Source organism: Hippopotamus amphibius, chromosome 12 (genome assembly GCF_030028045.1).
Source record: "Hippopotamus amphibius kiboko isolate mHipAmp2 chromosome 12, mHipAmp2.hap2, whole genome shotgun sequence".
NCBI lineage: Eukaryota > Metazoa > Chordata > Mammalia > Artiodactyla > Hippopotamidae > Hippopotamus > Hippopotamus amphibius.
This window is the reverse complement of record NC_080197.1, coordinates 54,918,900-54,937,893: the sequence shown is the minus strand read 5'-3', so window position 1 is coordinate 54,937,893 and position 18,994 is coordinate 54,918,900. Positions and strand designations below refer to the sequence as shown.

The 18,994-nt window shown below is 37.5% G+C and overlaps 1 pseudogene; it reads left to right on the top strand.

Annotated features, from left to right (window-relative positions):
- The window catches only part of LOC130833996 (solute carrier family 23 member 2-like), a 72,371-nt pseudogene extending 66,999 nt beyond the window's left edge, over positions 1-5,372 (top strand).
- Positions 5,373-18,994: the final 13,622 nt, after the last annotated feature.

Genomic DNA, 18,994 nt, shown 5'->3' with positions numbered 1-18,994 from the left:
GTTGAGAGCAGCCTGGTGCGGCAGCTTACCCTTGTCCTGGTCTACCTGTCTGTTTTGACTATACGTCTTAGTTTTCTAGAGACTGGTAGCCTCAAGGAACAGGCTCTATCTTACTATGAAGGTAGAAATGCCCTGATGCTCAGACTTGAGGCATAAGGCAGGCTCCAAAGGAAATAAGAAAAGAATCCAGAAAGGATGATTTTTCTCCTGGATGACAAAAGACAGCTTTTGAAGGTGACAGAAAACTTCAAAAACCTGAAAAAATTTATCAGTGAAGTCTCACAGATAGAAATATTCCAATGAGGAAAAAATGAATATCTAAAAATGATGACAGAGGAACTTGCCTGGTGGCACAGTGGTTAAGAATCTGCCAACCAATGCAGGGGACATGGGTTCAGTCGCTGGCCCAGGAAGATTCCACATGCCACAGAGCAACCAACCCTGTGCGCCACAACTACTGAGCCTGAGCTCTAGAGCTCGTGAGCTACAACTATTGAGCCCATGTGCTGCAACCACTAAAGCCTGTGTGCCTAGAGCCTGTGCTCCACAACAAAAGAAGCCACCATAATGAGAAGCCTGAGCACTGCAATGAAGAGTAGCCCCCGCTCGCCACAACTAGAGAAAGCCCATGTGTAGCAACGAAGACCCAACACAGCCAATAAATGAATAAATAAATAAATTTATTAAAAAATAAAAATAAAACCAATGACAGATAACTATAAAGGACTGATGGATTGCAAGATTAACAAAAGGAATGGTTAGAAATACCACATAAAATGGTTAATTCAACCACAATTTGAGAAGCGTAAAGTATAAACAATACTTAATAAAGTGTCCCAGACTATGCTGAACAGAAATACCAGCAAAGAATTTACATATCATATCACCCCTCAAGGGTAGTCAAGATTAACTTATTTAATTGAAATATATATTAAAAGTAATGACAACAATTGTGTCAAGTGTATTGTTGTTGAAAATATGTAATCTTTTCAATGGGAAATAAAAAGTTTAAAATCAGCTACAGAAACATAATAAAATGGAATAAAAAAAGGCACAAGAAGAAAAACTTACAGGACGAAGGAATTGGCAGAAAGTTATCAATTAAAATGTATACAAAAAATGAACAAAGCTCTAGTATAAAGCATAGCCCCCTGATTGGCATAAAAACAAAATCCAACAATCTAATGCTTATATAAGATACACAAAATATAAGTGGGCTAAAAGCTACAGAATAATTTAAAGTCTGTAGTATCTGTGCAAATACAAAAAAAAAAATCTAGAGCTTTTTACTATGGCAAAAAATTAGGACAAATTAATATGGTTACTATTATATCAAGTAAATTTTCATAAAGTTATATTAAACAAGAGAATATCTAACAATATTACATGTGTCAGTTCCAAGCAAGATAGTAACAGCATATTCTAAAGAAAAATTGATTAAAAACGAAAGATAAAGTTGTACCTGGAAACCTCATCAGTTTATAATGTCAAATTTAGTAAATATGTAATTAATAATAAAGATACAATATGATTTAAAAAACTGTATCAAATAATAAATGACATAAAACTAACCCTGCGATAGTAAAAATTTAATGAGAAGACAAGAAGAACCACTTTTTAAATTAAGTCCATATGGATTATTTTTTAGAATTGCTTGGCAAAGAAAAACATAAGTATCAATCAGAAAGGGAGAAAATCTATATATCCTGTATTGCCTTGTAATGTGATAAATAACAAAAGCAGACTCTAAAATTGCTCCACTATGTAAGCCTTTTAAAATTATCCCCTTAATGTCTATGTCATGGAAAAAAATCCAGATTACAATAAACTATTATTTAAAGGATATATATGTGCATATATAAAATTTACTTATAGAGTAAGAAACATACTACTAGGTATATATTGATATTGTGTGATAGAATATGATCATAAGACAGTAAATGCCAAGGAGATATGAATAGAATCTAAGGCTTGTTGTCTTTTTTTTTTCTATAGAGTTGCTTAGGTTTATTAAAAATCACAGAGAGTATACTCCTGAGGATGTAAGGTCCAAAGAAGGCAAATTCTTCGCTGTGTGTGTTTGTGTGTTTCCTAAGAAGATTTACCAAGGCTTTGAAGACAAAAAAATATCTTAAACGTAATAATAAGAAGAAATAGTAAAAACTCTCATATATGAAACACACTTTAGACCAGTCATAGTGCTGGACACTTTTCATTTTTGTCTCATTATCCTATAACTCTCCATCATCTATACCACTTATTACTCTCAGCTTCTACCAAGTCACATGTGAGAGACATTGGCCTGTCAAATAGAGTAAGGGTAGAAGGCTGGCATAACACTCCTGGGGGCTTTTGTTAAAGGATAAATTTGGATTACAAATAGAAAACATTTAAGTCATTCTAAAGCAGCTAAAACAAACATCAAAAGAAGCTGGTTTTAAGATTAAAGGGAAAGAATCTGAAGTATGACATTTTATTAAACACAACATCGTGTTATTTATATTAGACACTACGTTTTTATAAAGTTTCAGTGGTGTAGAAATTAAGATGTTGATATTCATTAATATTTTATTTTCTCAAATGACATTCAACTATGCTTTAGTCTCACTTCAAATAACTGTTTCCAGCTCTCTGTGTGCTCTTCGAAATTGATTTTAGAGGTTTCAAAAGAACATGAAAGAAAGTTTATTAAATGCTTCTAAATATATTTTTCACGATTTTTGTTATCATCATCATTGACAGCATGGTGCAATCGATAACCTCCCCCACAAATAAAACTCTTGAGTAAAATAAAAGTATTTACCTTTTTTTTTAACAGTAAATCTCAAAGTGAGGTTAAATGTAAAGGAACCAAAAGTACCACAAAATAAACTAGTTTAGCATTATTTAGACAGCTTGCCATATAAATACCATATATGATGTATACTATATAATACAATGTTTAAATAGTCCCTTAACTAAACCAATAATGCCATTGATTTCGATGGAAGCCTTATCATTGCCTCAGACAGCATTACCCCTTGTCCTAATATTGATACATCTTGAACTCTTGCAGACAAATGGTTATACAATCAAATGTATCTTTGCAAAAATAGCTATTCATTTCTATTTGCCACTCTATTTCCATACCTTGAATAGGATGTGATTATTCTTTCTTCAAAGTACAAAACCAAAATATAACATTGGAGGATTATTAAAAACTACCTAATGAATTTTGAGAAATGTTATTTCTACTGATTTTGCAAAAATGGAAGTCAAGAAGAATAGATTCTCTTGCTCTGAGGAGAGTAGAATGGGCCCTTATATTATGTGCAGGCAGAAATACAGCAGCATAAGCACAATCACTACCAAAAACAAAAAAAAAATATTGATGAATAAATAGCCATCCAGCGGACACCTTAAGACACTTTACAAACACTTCTTATGGTGAGCATTTCTAGTCCAATGATGAACTGAGTAGGAAGAGTGGAAGTAGAGGCATGAAAGTAATGAGGTGATGGAACAAAGGCAAAGTTGAATATTTTATGTTATCCTCATAGCACTCTAGAACATAAATATCATTGTTTCGCCACCTGCCTACAAACAGATCAAGGCATAGAGAAGTTAAGTGATGTGTCCAGGGACACACAGCTAGTATGCGGGTGCTAGCCTTTAAATTCAGAGGCTAAGCTCTCAACCATTCTGCTCACACAGCCTCTGATAGTTATTTTAATGTGATTCATAATATTGATTTTTACATGAAAAGAGTTGGAAGAACTCCAATTCTTAAATGTCCTGAGACAAAACACTAGCAAGGGTTTATTTCAACAGATCCCAAGGAAAGATTTTTTTCTTTTTGTTTCTTCATCTCATTGATTATCAGGGTCCTGTGGCTACCTTGGACAAGAGAACTGTAGAGCCCGAGGTGACAGTGATGCCGTGATGAATTCTGTTCATAGGTAAGTCTGGGCATTCTTCTCATTGCAGTCAGGACCAATTACATCGTCATTGTTGAAGTCACTGTGTGTTCTTTGCTGGAGTAAAAGTAAAAAATTATATATTGAAGTGGTCATGACTGGATATTTAAAAATGGATATCATGGACTTATTTGAATAAGTGGCCCAAATACACAAATTGAGATAAACACGTGGCATCAGTCCAATTATCTCATCCGTGTAGCAGTGGGTATGCATTAATTTAACATCATCTCAATTTCACACTTATACAATATCCCCTTTTAGGGTGGATCAAGGTAACTGGAAAATTTTCAGACTAAATTTAAATTCTTAAATACATTTTAGAAGCAACACCAACTACAAAACTGGTAGGAAAAGTATCTTCGAAGAACGTGACTTCACTGAAAATAGTATGAAAACAAATATGATGATGGAAACAAAAATAATGAATAAAAAGAAAGAAGTAGGCTTTTGAGACATAAATTATTCAACAAACAGATGGATTGAAATTTGACAATTTTCATCATCGCGACACACACAATTCCCAGATCACACACACACAAACACAAAGAATGACTTTTAGGGTGGGTAGCGGCATCTTCATTCTCTCTGCAAGATATTCTCTAGACACGTTTCTGCTTCTTTTTTAAAAAATCTGATGTCCATTTTATTCCATTTTTAGGATAATTCTCTTCTCTCACAAATACATTTTAGGGTTGGATAAATAATGACATTGTGTTAGTGGCTGACATTACAAATAACCAGAAAGACATTTTCATGTATAACTTTTAATAGGAAATTTATGAGAAAGAACAGCATTATACAGGGCTGGTCTCCTGAATTGGTCAATTAAGAGACTCCAACAGCACAAGAGAATGACTGGGTTTGTGGGACTATTTATTGATTTAACAACTTGAAGTGGATGGGCAAATATCTTTTGCTATTAGATCATGTTATTAGACCATAATATGAGATTCCAGTGCAGAGTTTATTAAATAGCCAGGTCATGCCTCTGAGCCAAATTAAATTAAAAACATTCTTTATCAGACAGTCCAAAAGCATATACGTACTTACACACCTTATGACCAAAATAGTCTCTTTAAAAATGGTCTCATGCTGCTTTTAGCCATATACCTGACACAGGAAGAAAAAAAATTTCCCCCCAAACACTGCTAAGAATCTATCACATATGTAATGTTCTTCCTCCAGAAGAAATATGCCTTAGTCTTGAAAAATGTTTCATTTGCTTTGCATTAATTGCAGATAGCTGAAAAGGACCATTGTAGGAGGTCATTGAGAGGATGTAACCAGTGGTTGACCCACGAGCTGGACCTGGGCAGTCAGAGGCTCCTCACCTCCTCCCTGTGCTGGCAGTGCACACTCTGCGATGGTTCCCACAGTGGGAGGTGTTCCAAGGACACAGCCCTGAGCGAGTAAGGTGTTATTGAGGCCACGTGGACTGAATCCAGTTAAGGCCTCTCTCTCTATTTTTTTAAGATTCTGGTGGACGGGGGCAGAGTCTATTCCTCTTGCAGCTGCCTAAGACAAGCCTCATACCTAAGTTCCCTGGCTTATTAAACTGGATAGTTTACAATCTAGAGTGGTCTGTCTCTTTCTTTAGTTTCCCCTTGTCCTCTGTGTTCAATTTTCAAACCAACAAGGACCAAAGTTAAGAGCATGTCCTCTGGAGCCAGACCCCCTGCATTTCAACCCCTCAGCCCTGCTGCTCACTGTCTGGGAGGTCCTGGGCAAGTTTCATAACCTCCCTACACCCCTGTATTTTTCTCAACTATGAAATGGTATCTACCGGATAATTCTATTCTGAAGAATAAATGAGTTATTTTATGGTATTGAATATCTCCCAAATAGACCCATTTCTTATACTAAAAAAAGAGGAAATACCATAGTTAGTGAAGTTATATGATTTCCACAAAGTCACAAAATTAATAAGCATCGTACATGGGCTCAGTGGCCACCTGATTTACATCTTGTGTCATTTTCTCCATGATCCTCGGGCCATAATTTTAAATGATGTGATCTTTTACTTTCTTTTCAATGTCAACTTTTGCATACATTCTTTGACGATACGCAGAAGTAATTCCTCCACCTTGGTTGCCAGAAGTTGATCTTCCAGAATGGGCAGAGTGTAGGGCCCTGAGTCTGCGACGGGCACTGGCTGAGTCCATGTCCTATATATGGGTTAACTGACTAAGGACAAATAAAGAGGCTATGAGCATCACAACTGTAGATTACGGGACTGTTTACTTTCTATTCAATGTCAAATTTTGCATAGATTCTTTGGTTATATCCACAGGTAATTTCCACGTGCAAACTACATGCAAATTTACATATTAAAGGGCAGAGAGGAGACAAAAAGAGTTGCATCTAATCCTAAAATCTTGCAACCATTTCCCTCACCCTACTGTCCATACACTTTTGCTTTTCCTCTACTCTTTTTTCAATATAATTTTTCCTCAGAGGATTTTTCCCCACCTCCCTCAAAATTTTGCACTTAAGATCTTCTGGGAAAACCTTTCTCTTCTGGCACTTAGAAAATACACGTGGCCTCATTTCTAACAGTTAAATGTGCCTAAATGGCATGGAGAGGAAATGACCAACTCAGATCATGTGTCTTTTTTTCCCCATTCTTCCTCCTTGTCGCTCCTAACATCAGGTCCTCTGTTACTATAGCAACAATTCTGGCAGAAGTAGTATGTACTCAGAAAACTGTCCAAGTATTCAGGGAATACAGAAAATAAGAAGAATCTGGAAAACACTAAACTGAGTCCCTTTCAGCAAGCCCTGGAATGGATTCACCCGCAAGCACCATATTTATTTTTTCTCTCTCTCTCTTCTCTGTCAGCTCCTAACGATGGGCTTGGTAAGGAGAAAGCCCTGAGATACTGTCAGCTCTCCCAAACAGGCACAATTCCTGCCCCAAGATGTGCTTAAGGGAGTCCACAGCCCTTGAAATGATAAGTAACGTTTTGCATACATGTGCATTAATACATTTTTCTGAGGTAAAAGTCTGGCTCTGATTTTCAGTCTGAATGTGATCTGTGATCCCAAACTGCTAAGACCCCACCAAGCACCCTGTTCCTCTCAGCCCAGCCTCCCTCATGGGTATTGTTTTCAGCTCAACACCACAAAGACCAAACTCTGGATATTCCTGAAATTTCTTTATGGAATTAAAAGAAACAGTAGGAAGGGAAAAAGAATGACAGTGTGGAGAAGGTGTTCGGAGACCGGTGCTGAATAGAAAAGTGCTCCTGAAGGCTCGTTTCCTCAACTTCTTCTTCCGTTTGTTCATTTTAACATAGTGGATGAAATCGGAAGTGGTTCCTCTGTTTCTAAAACAACAAACTCCGTGTTTGGGAATTTCTTTTAAATTTTTACATTGCGTAAATTTCCTGTATTCTATTGGGGGCGTTATTTTGAGGAGCTTTTTCTGTGAGGCTCTCCCTTGTTTGGCGATTCTTCCTCCATGAAAAATTCCATCTCCTCAAGAAGTGAATCGAAAGAGATCAAATAATTTCCTCTTAATTAACAATTAGCTTCTCATAGCAATGAAGGAGTAGAGTGATCAGTGGTTAAATAAATGACCTCTAATTCAACGTTTCTATTTCTCTTTGTCAACGCATAATAAAACAGAAAATAAGCCAAAAATGATCTGGCTTCTCCCCTCTAAGTCAGAGGCTGAAATTCATAAATTAATACAGAGAACACTCCAGGAGGTGAGTTCTCTAAATCTCTTCCCTCTGCCCCTCACCTCTGTAAAACTGGCCTGTGGGATTTTCCTCCTCAGTCCGTTATATATGATCTGCAGAACTGGAACTAAGCAACAACAAAACCAAAAACAATAATGGAAAACAATTTGTATGTGCCAGACACACTATTGTAATGTAAATATATTAACTCAAGCAGCATAATTCCAGGGGGCAAATCATTATAATCCCCATTCATAGACGGGAAGAACAAAGAATTTAAAAAAATTCTTAATCATTACATCAGGTGTTCTCAGCTATAAAGAGCCTAATTGTGCTATGTAAATATAAAGCACAATTCAAATGTCATTAGTTACTCTTCAATTTCTGCAAAATTCTCTCAGATTTGCTGCTGCAAAGACAGCCAACATGTCAACAATAAAAGCACCTCAAATTCTCTGAGCCCTAACATCTGCCTTCTAAGTCAGGTTCAAAACCTCAAAGTCATAAATTGCTTCTTTTTAAAGTTCACCCTCCACAGTAAATCAGTCCTTCCATCTTGTTGATTCTACCTTCACAAAGGCTCTTTAGTCTGTGCTTCCTTTTCTATTTTCTACTGTAAATTCCTTATTCAGGTCCCTGTTATCTCTCCCCTTAATACCTTCAGTAGCCCTCACTGCAATCACTGGTACCTTCTTGGGCAAGACATTTGCCTAGGTCAAAGAGTTCGAGACCCAGTTCTAGATCTACCACTTACTGATTCTGTGGTCTGGAACAGGTTGTTTAATCTCTTTGAAGCTAAATTTCCTTAGGCATACAATAAGATTATGTAATATTTGCCTGACCTACCTCAGTCTATAAAGACTTTTTTTTGAATGTCTGAGCAGTCTCTTTGAAAACTGTGAAATTCATTCCAAATATGTAGCTCTTACTAAAGTCCAGATTTCTTGACCTGGCATTCAAAGCCTCCCCAATCTGACCATGAGCTGCACATCCAGATGATTTCCCACTGCAGACATACCCACGTCTCCTCTACCAATGCTCTCCAGACTCTCCTCCTGTATACTTTGCAACCTCCGAATATACAGCTTCTTCTGCACTGAATTCCTTTCCCTTCCATGGCTCCTGTGAGAGACCTGCTCAATATTTAAGACCAAAATAAAATCCCACCTTACTAAGATAATTTTCCTTATTCTTTTACTCAATAAAGAAGAAGGGAGACTCACAGCTTCAAGAAAGAATTTGAATTCAAAGTTTTGAGAATAAAAATTCAAAAATTCTATTTTCTTTTAAACAGTAGGAAAAAAGGATTTCTCAGCTGACCAAAATAGCAAAGACACCAACACACATTAGGAAAGATTACAGTTTAACAAAAACAACAAAGAGAATTTTTGTCTATGGGTTCTTCCTGGAATGCACTCCCTTGAACAAATGAAGTGCTTCCTGTAAACCTTAATAACCAATGGCGTCTACAGAGGGGCAGAACGAACTTTGATGTCTCCTTTGATATTCAAAGGCAGATTCTGAAGGAAAGAAGCTGTCCAAGCAGTCAAAGAAAGTACTCATAAATATCTCCACTGCACCAAAGCTCAAATTAACCTTCAATATCCTGTTCTACAGCTACAATAACTTTTCTTCCTGAACTGTTAAACTCTTTTTCTAGCATGCTACTTACAAAGAAAGGATTACATGCAAGAAAATATTTCCCTTTATCATTCTAGGAAATGCAGAAATAGGGGATATGAGAATCAAGTAGGAATATAATTTCAGTTCTCTGAACCAATTTGAAAATCATTAAAGTGATGACAAAGTTCTAGTATAATTAGAAGGGACCATATGAGCTCTTGCAGTTTTACAGAGGAGAAAAATGAAATCAGAGATATCAGATGACTTGCATAAAGCCTTAGTCATTAATGACAAAGCGGCAAAGATCAACTGGCGTTCAGGTTCTTTATGTCTATTTCAGTGTTTTTCTCAAAATACTATATGATCAATTTAGTCAGAAATGCCAGAGTAATAATTTCTAGTACCTATAAATGAATAGCTTTAGGGAATTCTCTGGTGGTCCAGTGGTTAGGATTCCACACTTCTACTGAAGGGGGCACGAGTTCTATCCCTGGTCGGGGAACTAAGATCCCGCATGCAGTGGGGCACGGCCAAAAAAAAAGAAACAAGAATAGCTTTAATCAGTTTTGGTGCTATTGACCACTTCTGTCATTAATAATCTCAGAGAAGTTTCAGTTTAATAACAAAATCTCATATTTAGTGTGTGTAATATGTACTGGTCCCTGTGTGAAGCACATTGTGTGTTTCATCTTATCTAATCCTCACAATAGCCATCTGAGTCCTAACTCTTTTCTGTTTTACAGATGAGGCTGAGAGAGGGTCTTATCCAGGAGCCCAGAGCTGGGAAGCGGTAAAGGTCGGACCCAGACCCAAACCCGAACTAGAGCCATCAACTAATCTATACCTTCTACAAATAAAATAGAGTTCTGTTTATCCAGCATGTTTTCAGCAAACTTTTCATTCACTGGTGTTTCTGAGTGTCTGTAATACAATGATTAGAACCTGTTTTTAACTGAAGTATAGTTGATGTACAATGTTCTACAAGTTACAGGTGTGCAGTATGATGATTCACAATTTTTAAAGGTTATACTGCATGTATAGTTATTATACAATATTGGCTATATTCCTGCATTGTACAATATATCCTTACAGCTTACTTTATACATAATAGTTTGTACTTCTTAATTCCCTACCCCTATATGTCCCCTCCTTCCTTCCCTCTCCCCACTGGTAACCACGAGTTTGTTCTCTGTATCTGTGAGTCTGTTTCTTTTTTGTTATGCTCATAGCTTGTTGTATTCTTTATATTCCGTATATAAGTGATATCAGACAGTATTTGTCTCTCTCTGTCTGACTTATTTCACTTAGCATAATGCCCTCCAGGTCCATTCATGTTGTTGCAAATCAACAACATCATTCATATACCTTTGATGTCTCCTTAAATTAGAACCATCCCTAGTACGTGGTACAAAATAAAAGTTCGTTCAAAAAAAATAATAATATTTATATAGCCAGGCATGTAATCATTGAATATTGATTTAACCAGGTATGGTACTATTAAGGCTATATTAGGAGTAGGGTATAGGGTAATTGAGTAGGGGTGAGGAGTAAATTGTAAGATAACTAAATTATCATTTTTCACTGCAGTAAATAAATAATTTCTAAAACTGAAAAGTTAAAAATTATAATCATACTTTAAAAAGATGGAATATCATAATAAATACCTGAAAATTTTTTAAAAAAAGAATGAACTCAGGCAGTGGACAGCCCTGAAGGGCCTTCTACAAAATATTTTAAAATATAAATGTACATGTTGGATACTGAAAGGTAAAACAGAACCCCAAATAGAACAGGCTGATTCAGAAACCCGAAGTGAAAACAGCTGACCACAGAAAGAGTAGAGGTAGAGGAGAGGGCAGACCCTGTGCTAGCTGGCTGCATTGTAATTCCTGAGATGGAGCAGACAACTAGCCCCAAAGACTCAAATCTGCACCCAGGCTGCAGCCAGCACGTGGAGGATGGTGAAGCATCCGTGAGGTGGCTGTGGGTGACTTAGAGGGAAGAGCATATACAAATGCCGAGGCTTGAAAGAAAGCAGGGCATGTGGGGAAGAACTCGAGGAAATCAAATACAGCTGGTGTATCAACCACTGGCGTAGAGGTGAGAAATGAGGCTGGAGAAAGAAAAAGAGAAGGGTCAGAAGAAACTGGACTTTTGAGGCCTATTGAGGGGACTGACCTTTATTCTGAAGGCAGTGGGAGCCGGGAAGGGGCTTTAAGCAGACAGATCACACAATCAGATTTCAAGCAAGGTGGCATCTACAGCATGTAACTTTTGCACAGTGCCACTCTGGGACCCATGGCAGAGAGCATCACCATGGTATAGGACAGAGGATGGCAAGGCCAGGCCCAAGGACCAGAGGGCAACATCAGTGATAAGAGAATAAAAAGTAGACAACAGTGCTTTGGGGGAACTTCTGAGATATAATCAGATGAACTTTTAGAAATATTGAGGATGCTCTAATGGTAGGAAGTAAAGACTCCCTTAATTGTGGAAAAGAATGAAATGTGAAAAGTATATAATATGTATATATCAGTATGATTTAGGTACTAAGTATTTTATCAATTACACTTTAATCTTCTGCTAATTGTTATGTATGAGACTTCTCTATTATCAGAACATTTAATTTGCCAGAATATTTAAGCACTCACATAAATAGACCCATTACATATTTGTATATCATTTCATAGGTTACCTGGGGCTTTTCCATCCACATTCTTTTTGAATCCTTGAAAGATTCTTGTGAAGTTGACAGGACAGCAAGCACTGTCCCCGTATTACAGATAAGGCTCGCAGAGGTTAAGTGGCCAGAGGCAGTGAACAATGAACCAGAATTTGAGTCTCCTTAAGTTCAGTGTCCTCTTAGCTATATGATCATAAGGATATGGAATTTAGTGTGTGTTTTCTTCGATCTCCTTCCATCCAAACTTGTTGCACAGCCTGAGCTCAAGGAATCCAGGCAAACAAAATCACTGCTCCCTGCAGCACACACTCATGCAGGTGCAGAAGTACCCTTGGCACTAAGAAGATTAAAGGCAGCCAAAGCTGCTGTAATCATATGGTCTGAATCTTTGGTTAGAATATGGGGTCAAAAAGATTAAAGATGGAGAAAAGTTATTAAAAGCAACAAGGGAAAAATGACAAATAACATACAAGGGAACTCCCATCAGGTGAACAGCTGATTTCTCAGCAGAAACTCTGCAAGCCAGAAGGGAGTGGCATGATATACTTAAAGTGATGAAAGGGAAGGACCTTCAACCAAGAATACTCTACCCAGCAAGGATCTCATTCAGATTTGACAGAGAAATCAAAAGCTTTACAGACAAGCAAGAGCCAAGAGAATTCAGCACCACCAAACCAGCCCTACAACAAATGCTAAAGGAACTTCTCTGAGCGGGAAACATAAAAGAAAAGGACCTACAGAAACAAAAACAAAACAATTAAGAAAATGGTAATAGGAACATACATATCGATAATTACCTTGAATGTACATGGACTAAATGCACCAACCAGAAGACAGAGACTGGCTGAACGGATACAAAAACAAGACCCATATATATGCTGTCTACAAGAGACCCACTTCAGACCTAGGGACATGTCCAGACTGAAAGTGAGGGGAAGGAAAAAGATATTGCATGCAAATGAAAATCAAAAGACAACTGGAGTAGCAATACTCATATCAGATAAAATAGACTTTAAAATAACAAATGTTATTTTAAAGACAAGAAAGGACATTACATGAAGATCAAGGGATCCATCCAAGAAGAGGAGATAACAATTATAAATATATATGCACCCAATATAGGAGCACCTCAATACATAAGGCAAATGAGAACAACTATGAAAGAGGAAATGCAAGGCAGAAATAGAGACATAGATGTAGAGAACAAACACATGGACACCAAGTGAGGAAAGTAGGGAGGGTTGGGGGGGAATGAATTGGGAGACTGGGATACCAAATTGTACACTCTAAATATATGCTGTTTATTGTCTGCTAACTGTATCTCAATAAAAGTTCTTAAAAAAAAAAAAAAGAATATGGGGTCAATAACTTTTAGTGCAATTAAGCTAATAAAACAGAATATTTGACACTGGGACTCTGTTGGAAATTCGGGGATACCCCACCTTATAATAACAATAATTATAATAACAAATAACATTTATCGAATGATTACATTGTGCAAGGGACTTTTCTAAGTGCTTTACGTGCATTCACACGTCAGTCCTCAGTATAACTCAATGCCGTGGGTAGTACTACTATCTATATTTTACAGAAGTGAACAGAGGCTCTAAGTGATAACTTGCTCAAGGTCCCTCAGCTAGAAAGTAAGTAGAGGCATATTTAAACCTGGACCATGTTGAACACGAAGCTGTTCCCCCTTAATCGCTGATGTCCTGCTACCTCTCAATTATCACCAACAAATTCCCTTGTTCCACCTTCCTGGGAGGATACTTGAACTTCAAATACTATTCCAAGAAATACAAGCCAACTATAATGTGTTAGAAAGAATGATGACGTGGGATAACAGGATATTGCTGCTCAAGTCAGGAAACCAACAAAAGAACAGTTATTGCTTCATCACCATGAAAAGGATGAACGATTCAGATATCAATATTCTATTTGAGAAGCTACCATCTGCCCAGCCCTGTGGTGAACCTAGAGGTAACGCAAAAGATAGAAAAAGTGATCTGTGAATCTCTGACCACAGGAACATCCAAGGAAGCCTGAAAGAGATGCACACATCGAGTATCTGAAAAACAATAGCTAAAAATTACTGAATGCACACTGGGGCCAGACTCTAAACAGGTGCGTGTATAATTTTTTTAATCTTCACAAAAATCCTAGGAAGTGGGTGCTACTGTAACCCTCATTTTATACAGAAGAAAATGGAGGCACAGAGCCATGAGTTCACTTGCCCAGAGTCACCTGCTCAGTAATTAACAGAACAGAGACCAGAACCTCTCTGGATCTAGTTCCTGAGACTACACTCTCAACACTAGCTCTCTTTCTCTTTATCCCAATTTTTTGCTTGCAATTGGGTGAATAATTCAGTCTGGGGCTGGATCTACACCCCTAGACACCTCAGATTTAAAGCAAGGGAAGAAGAAGCCTCACTCAAGCCTTAAGCCCAAACCAATTTCATCAATGCAGCTTTGAAGAGAGGGCCCTGAACCAGCGGTATCTAATGTTCTGATGTCCAGTCTGCTATTGTTCTTTATATTTAACTTTGTTAGCCAAAAATTCTACCTAGAGGAAGAATAAGCAGAAGGGTAGGGAAGGGTCCACATTCCTATGATTCCACCTCTGAATACCTCAAACCCAGGAACAAGTCAAATGTTCATCAGCAGGTAAGCAAATAGAAAAATTGTAGGGTATTTCCAAACTTGGCGATAAAAGAAAAGAACCACTGATACCACAATGTGCATGAATCTCCAAGTAACTATACTGAGCACAAAAAGCCAGATGCTAAGGCATAGATGCTATATGATTCCAGCTATTTGAAATACTTGACAAATCATCTACAGTGACAGAAAGCAGGTCAGTGGTTGCCAGGGCTGCAAGTGGATGGAGACTGACTAGGAACGGATACAATAAACTTTGTGGGGTGATGGAAATATAAGGAATGCTTTGGGGATTGGTGAAAATGTTCTACTCATTAATTTTGATAGTGGTTACATGGTACATAAATTTGTTCATTGAAATGTACACTTAGGGTGGATGCATTTTTATGTGGGATTCTAGGTTGGATTTTGGACCAGAGAGAGGACATTAGTGGAAACAGTGGCAGGTTTTGATGAGACCTGTAGATTAGCTAATAACATTGTATCAATGCTAATTTCCTAGTTGGTACATTTTTTTTTCAATTTTTTTCTGTCTAAAATAATTTAAAACTAAATAGTTAAAAAAATTAAAGACCATGTGTTTCTTGAGCTGAGTTCATGCAGGGGCCACGGAAGACATTTTGCAGCCTCAGCTTCCCACAGACCACAGCTCATCCTCAAATAGATCATCTCACAGTTGAGGTCAAAGCCCTTCAGCAGAGTAGGTGGCCCCAATGAAACACAGCTCAATTTAAAGGGTATAAATAATGCTGATACAAGAGAAAATAAATCTTTTTTATCCCAAACGAAACATCCAAAGAACAGGTCACATTCTGCCTCCCATTTGATCATCATTGCAGATGGGACTAGAAAATGGGAAATAAGTCATTCTCTACACAATCTTGCCAACACCTTTAAAGTTCATTTTTCCTACAGAAAAAAAAAAATCACACAAAACATTAGGCAATGAAGGCCAGAGACCCCTGAGAGATGGAAACAATCATCCCAGCTTACTGGCCTGGAGAGTTTCTAGACCACAGTGGAGAGAGAGGAAGGTCTTCTGGGCTGGACTTGAGCTGGGAGTTCCAGTAGGTCACAGTGGCCAGAGATCAAAGGGCACATAGAGGAGACAAAGTGCCTGGACAAAGTGCTCTGTAGGTTTTCACTTGGACCTCAGATTATTTTTACCTTGAGGACAAAGAACTGTGTTATGTTAAAAAGTCTGTTAAAAAACAGACTGTAGATTTTTTTAAGGCCTCATTTCTAGAATATTTGACATGTATTCAATTTGATTTTTTTATTTTGAATTTTCACTCACGTGGAAAGCTAGCTCCTTAGAGGAATGCCAAAAGTAACATTTTGGAGTAGAAATAAGAACTACATTGACCCCAGCACTGAGTATTCAAGACATATACAAACATTATTCATGTCAGGATATAAACATTTGAATACCATGTCTATCAGTATTGTAGAATTAAAGTATACAGCATAATCATGGCTTATATAAAAATAAAATATACACTTCTTTTGGTTATGTAATTTTTTAAACCTCATAATTCCTTCATAGACCCGTAAGTTTGTGCTGAAGACGTGGAAAATAAGCTTACATAGGAAAGTTGCTAAAAATCTAGAAAATCTGGTCTATTTTATTATGCAATGTGTTTGCATATTTGCTTTTAACTTAACATTTCTAATCAAATCAACCAAAGTATATTTCCAATGCAAAAATCAGAAATCAGTGGAAAATACTCCAGTGTGTCTAGCTGTAGTGTCCATACCTGTGTGTGTCCTGAGAATGAGGAATCCTGTCTGTGGAGCCCTACCCCCCAGCCCTGCTCCTATTCATTCCACCTGAGGGAGTGAATAGTAAGTAATCACAGGGCCACGCAGCCAGAGGGCACACACTAAACTATAAACGCAGGCAAAAATAAAGCAAACAAAAACCAAATCCATCCCCTAAACATCTTTGTGTCCTTATCGGAAGCAGGTTTTGGGTTTTTTTTTTATTCAGACACTGTCTCTGGATTCCTGGATGACTCAGACTGCAAATAATAGTCGTGATTATACAGTGATGGCCCCAAACGATCTTTCCCCCAAGCAGGTAGGAGCTATTATTCCATCCTCTGCTGGGAAATGGAGGCGGTCACACAGCCCACAGTCACACAGCAAGCGAACAGCAGACCTGGCATGTGACTCTGACTCAGAGCGACATGCCCAAGGCCGTTATCCATGGCAATAATCTCTTTCTAGCCCCTAAATAGTAACTGCGTAATGGTCCAAGCTACCCACTGACTTGGCTTTCTAATGATGACTGTTCTGATGCTTAAAATACTTTAATTAGGACCCTTCTTGGCAAACTTTTTAGTTTTAGTGCTCTGTGAGTCTGGGCAAGTTCCTGGACCTTCTGGGCCTGTTTCCAGAGAGGTCTCTACTGCTTCCTCTCATTCCAAGCTCTCAGAAAGTCTTGTAATCTCCTCTTTACTGGAAAGAAAAGCACAATGGAACACAGTTTTGTTCCAAAAAATAAAACTTTAATTTGACTTTCAACATTCTCCTTGTTCATTCAGCTTTTATGCTGAGGTCGGACCGCTGCAGTGCAGTAGTGCGAGGGTGCTCAGCTGAGGCGACAAACGGGGCAGAAGACCACATCAGTCCTGGCGAGGGAAGCCTATGTGCTAATGTACGAAAGGTGCCCTCCACACAGCGATCAGGGGCTCTGTGCCCACACTTCATTCTAACGCACATTCAAGTGCCTTAATCTATACTATCATTTAACACTCAGGGAATAGACAGCTTCATATTACTAATGACTTCACAGAGACTTGTTTAATCTAATGTTTCCATTTTGTTTACAGCCAGTTTAGTTTTCTCACTGATGTGCTATCACCCTGTTGCTGTATTTCCAATCACCACACCATGTGTAATGTTCAAATAAAGAAGGTCATTTCATTTTTCTAGCTATGTAGGAGCAGTGAGTGTCTTACTCATCTGTATTTCCATCCCAACCCAGGGCTTCACACAGTAAGCGTTTAATTCATCCTTCTGAATTTTTTTTTTTTTTTTTTGCTTTTCCCATATCTAAAATCTTTTATATATATACACACACACACACACACACACACACACACACACACACATATTAAGCTCTTTATTGGAATATAATTGCTTTACACTTTTGTACCAGCTTTTGAGGTACACCAAAGTGAATCAGCTGTATTTATACATATATGCCCATATCCCCTCCCTCCTGCGACTCCTTCCCACTCATCCCACGCCTCTAGGTCTCACCAATCATTGAGTTGATCTCCCTGTGCTATGCAGCAGCTTCCCACTAGCTATTTTTACATTTGGTAGTGTATATATGTCAATGCTACTCTCTCACTTTGTCCCAGCTTCCTCTCCCTACCACCCTGCCCCTCACTGCTCTGTGTCCTCAAGTCCATTCTCTACATCCTCCTTTTTATTCTTGCCCTATCATGGGGTTCATCAGTACCATTTTTTTAGATTCCATATATATGTGTTAGCATACAGGATTTGTTTTTCTCTTTCTGGCTTACTTCACTCTGTATGACAGACTCTAGGTCCATCCAGCTCACTACAAATAACTCAATTTTATTACTTTTTATGGCTGAGTAATATTCCATTGTATATACGTGCAACATCTTCTTTTCTGAATTTCTGAAAAAAAATCTTACGAGTCTAAATTGCCATCCTTCAACAAGTGGGTAAAATGCAAAAGAATCAAGCAGTAAAGACTAACCAAAAGTGCAAATAAAAACCCACAACTCTTCCTTCATCTTGCTTTGAACATGTCTTTTGGATCCACAATTCATCCACTGTCTATAACAAGTGTATCAAAAACAAGTGCTTCTCCAGTGAAAAATAAACACTAACTGGTTTCAGCTCATTCATTCTGAAAATAGGAGATCCAGAATTTTCTCATCCATACTTTATTGCTATCAGACAAATTCTTTCAGCATATTGAAATCAGCCAATATAACATACTTTACATTTCTACTTTTTTTAAATAACAAGAAGGAATGGAAGAAATGGGAGGAACAAGAATTTATTAACTTCTGAGACTATAAACTGTTATGTACAATCTAGTGGATTTTAAGAGTTTTACTTAGTGAACCAAAAAGCTGCTTGATTATTTACAGTGGAGGTTCATATTTTAAGAGCTGAACTCAGTATAACATACATCATGGACTGAAAGAATTCTACCATTAATTTGAATTACATCATATCTTGCTGTACTGGACACTGTGCTACCTATAACATTAATCCTATTTTAAAAGACAAAACCAAACCAAATCATGTAATTCGTATATATACCACGTTTTTATTTATGAATAAACTTTATTGGGTATAATTTACATGAAATAAAATGCACACATTTTATGCATA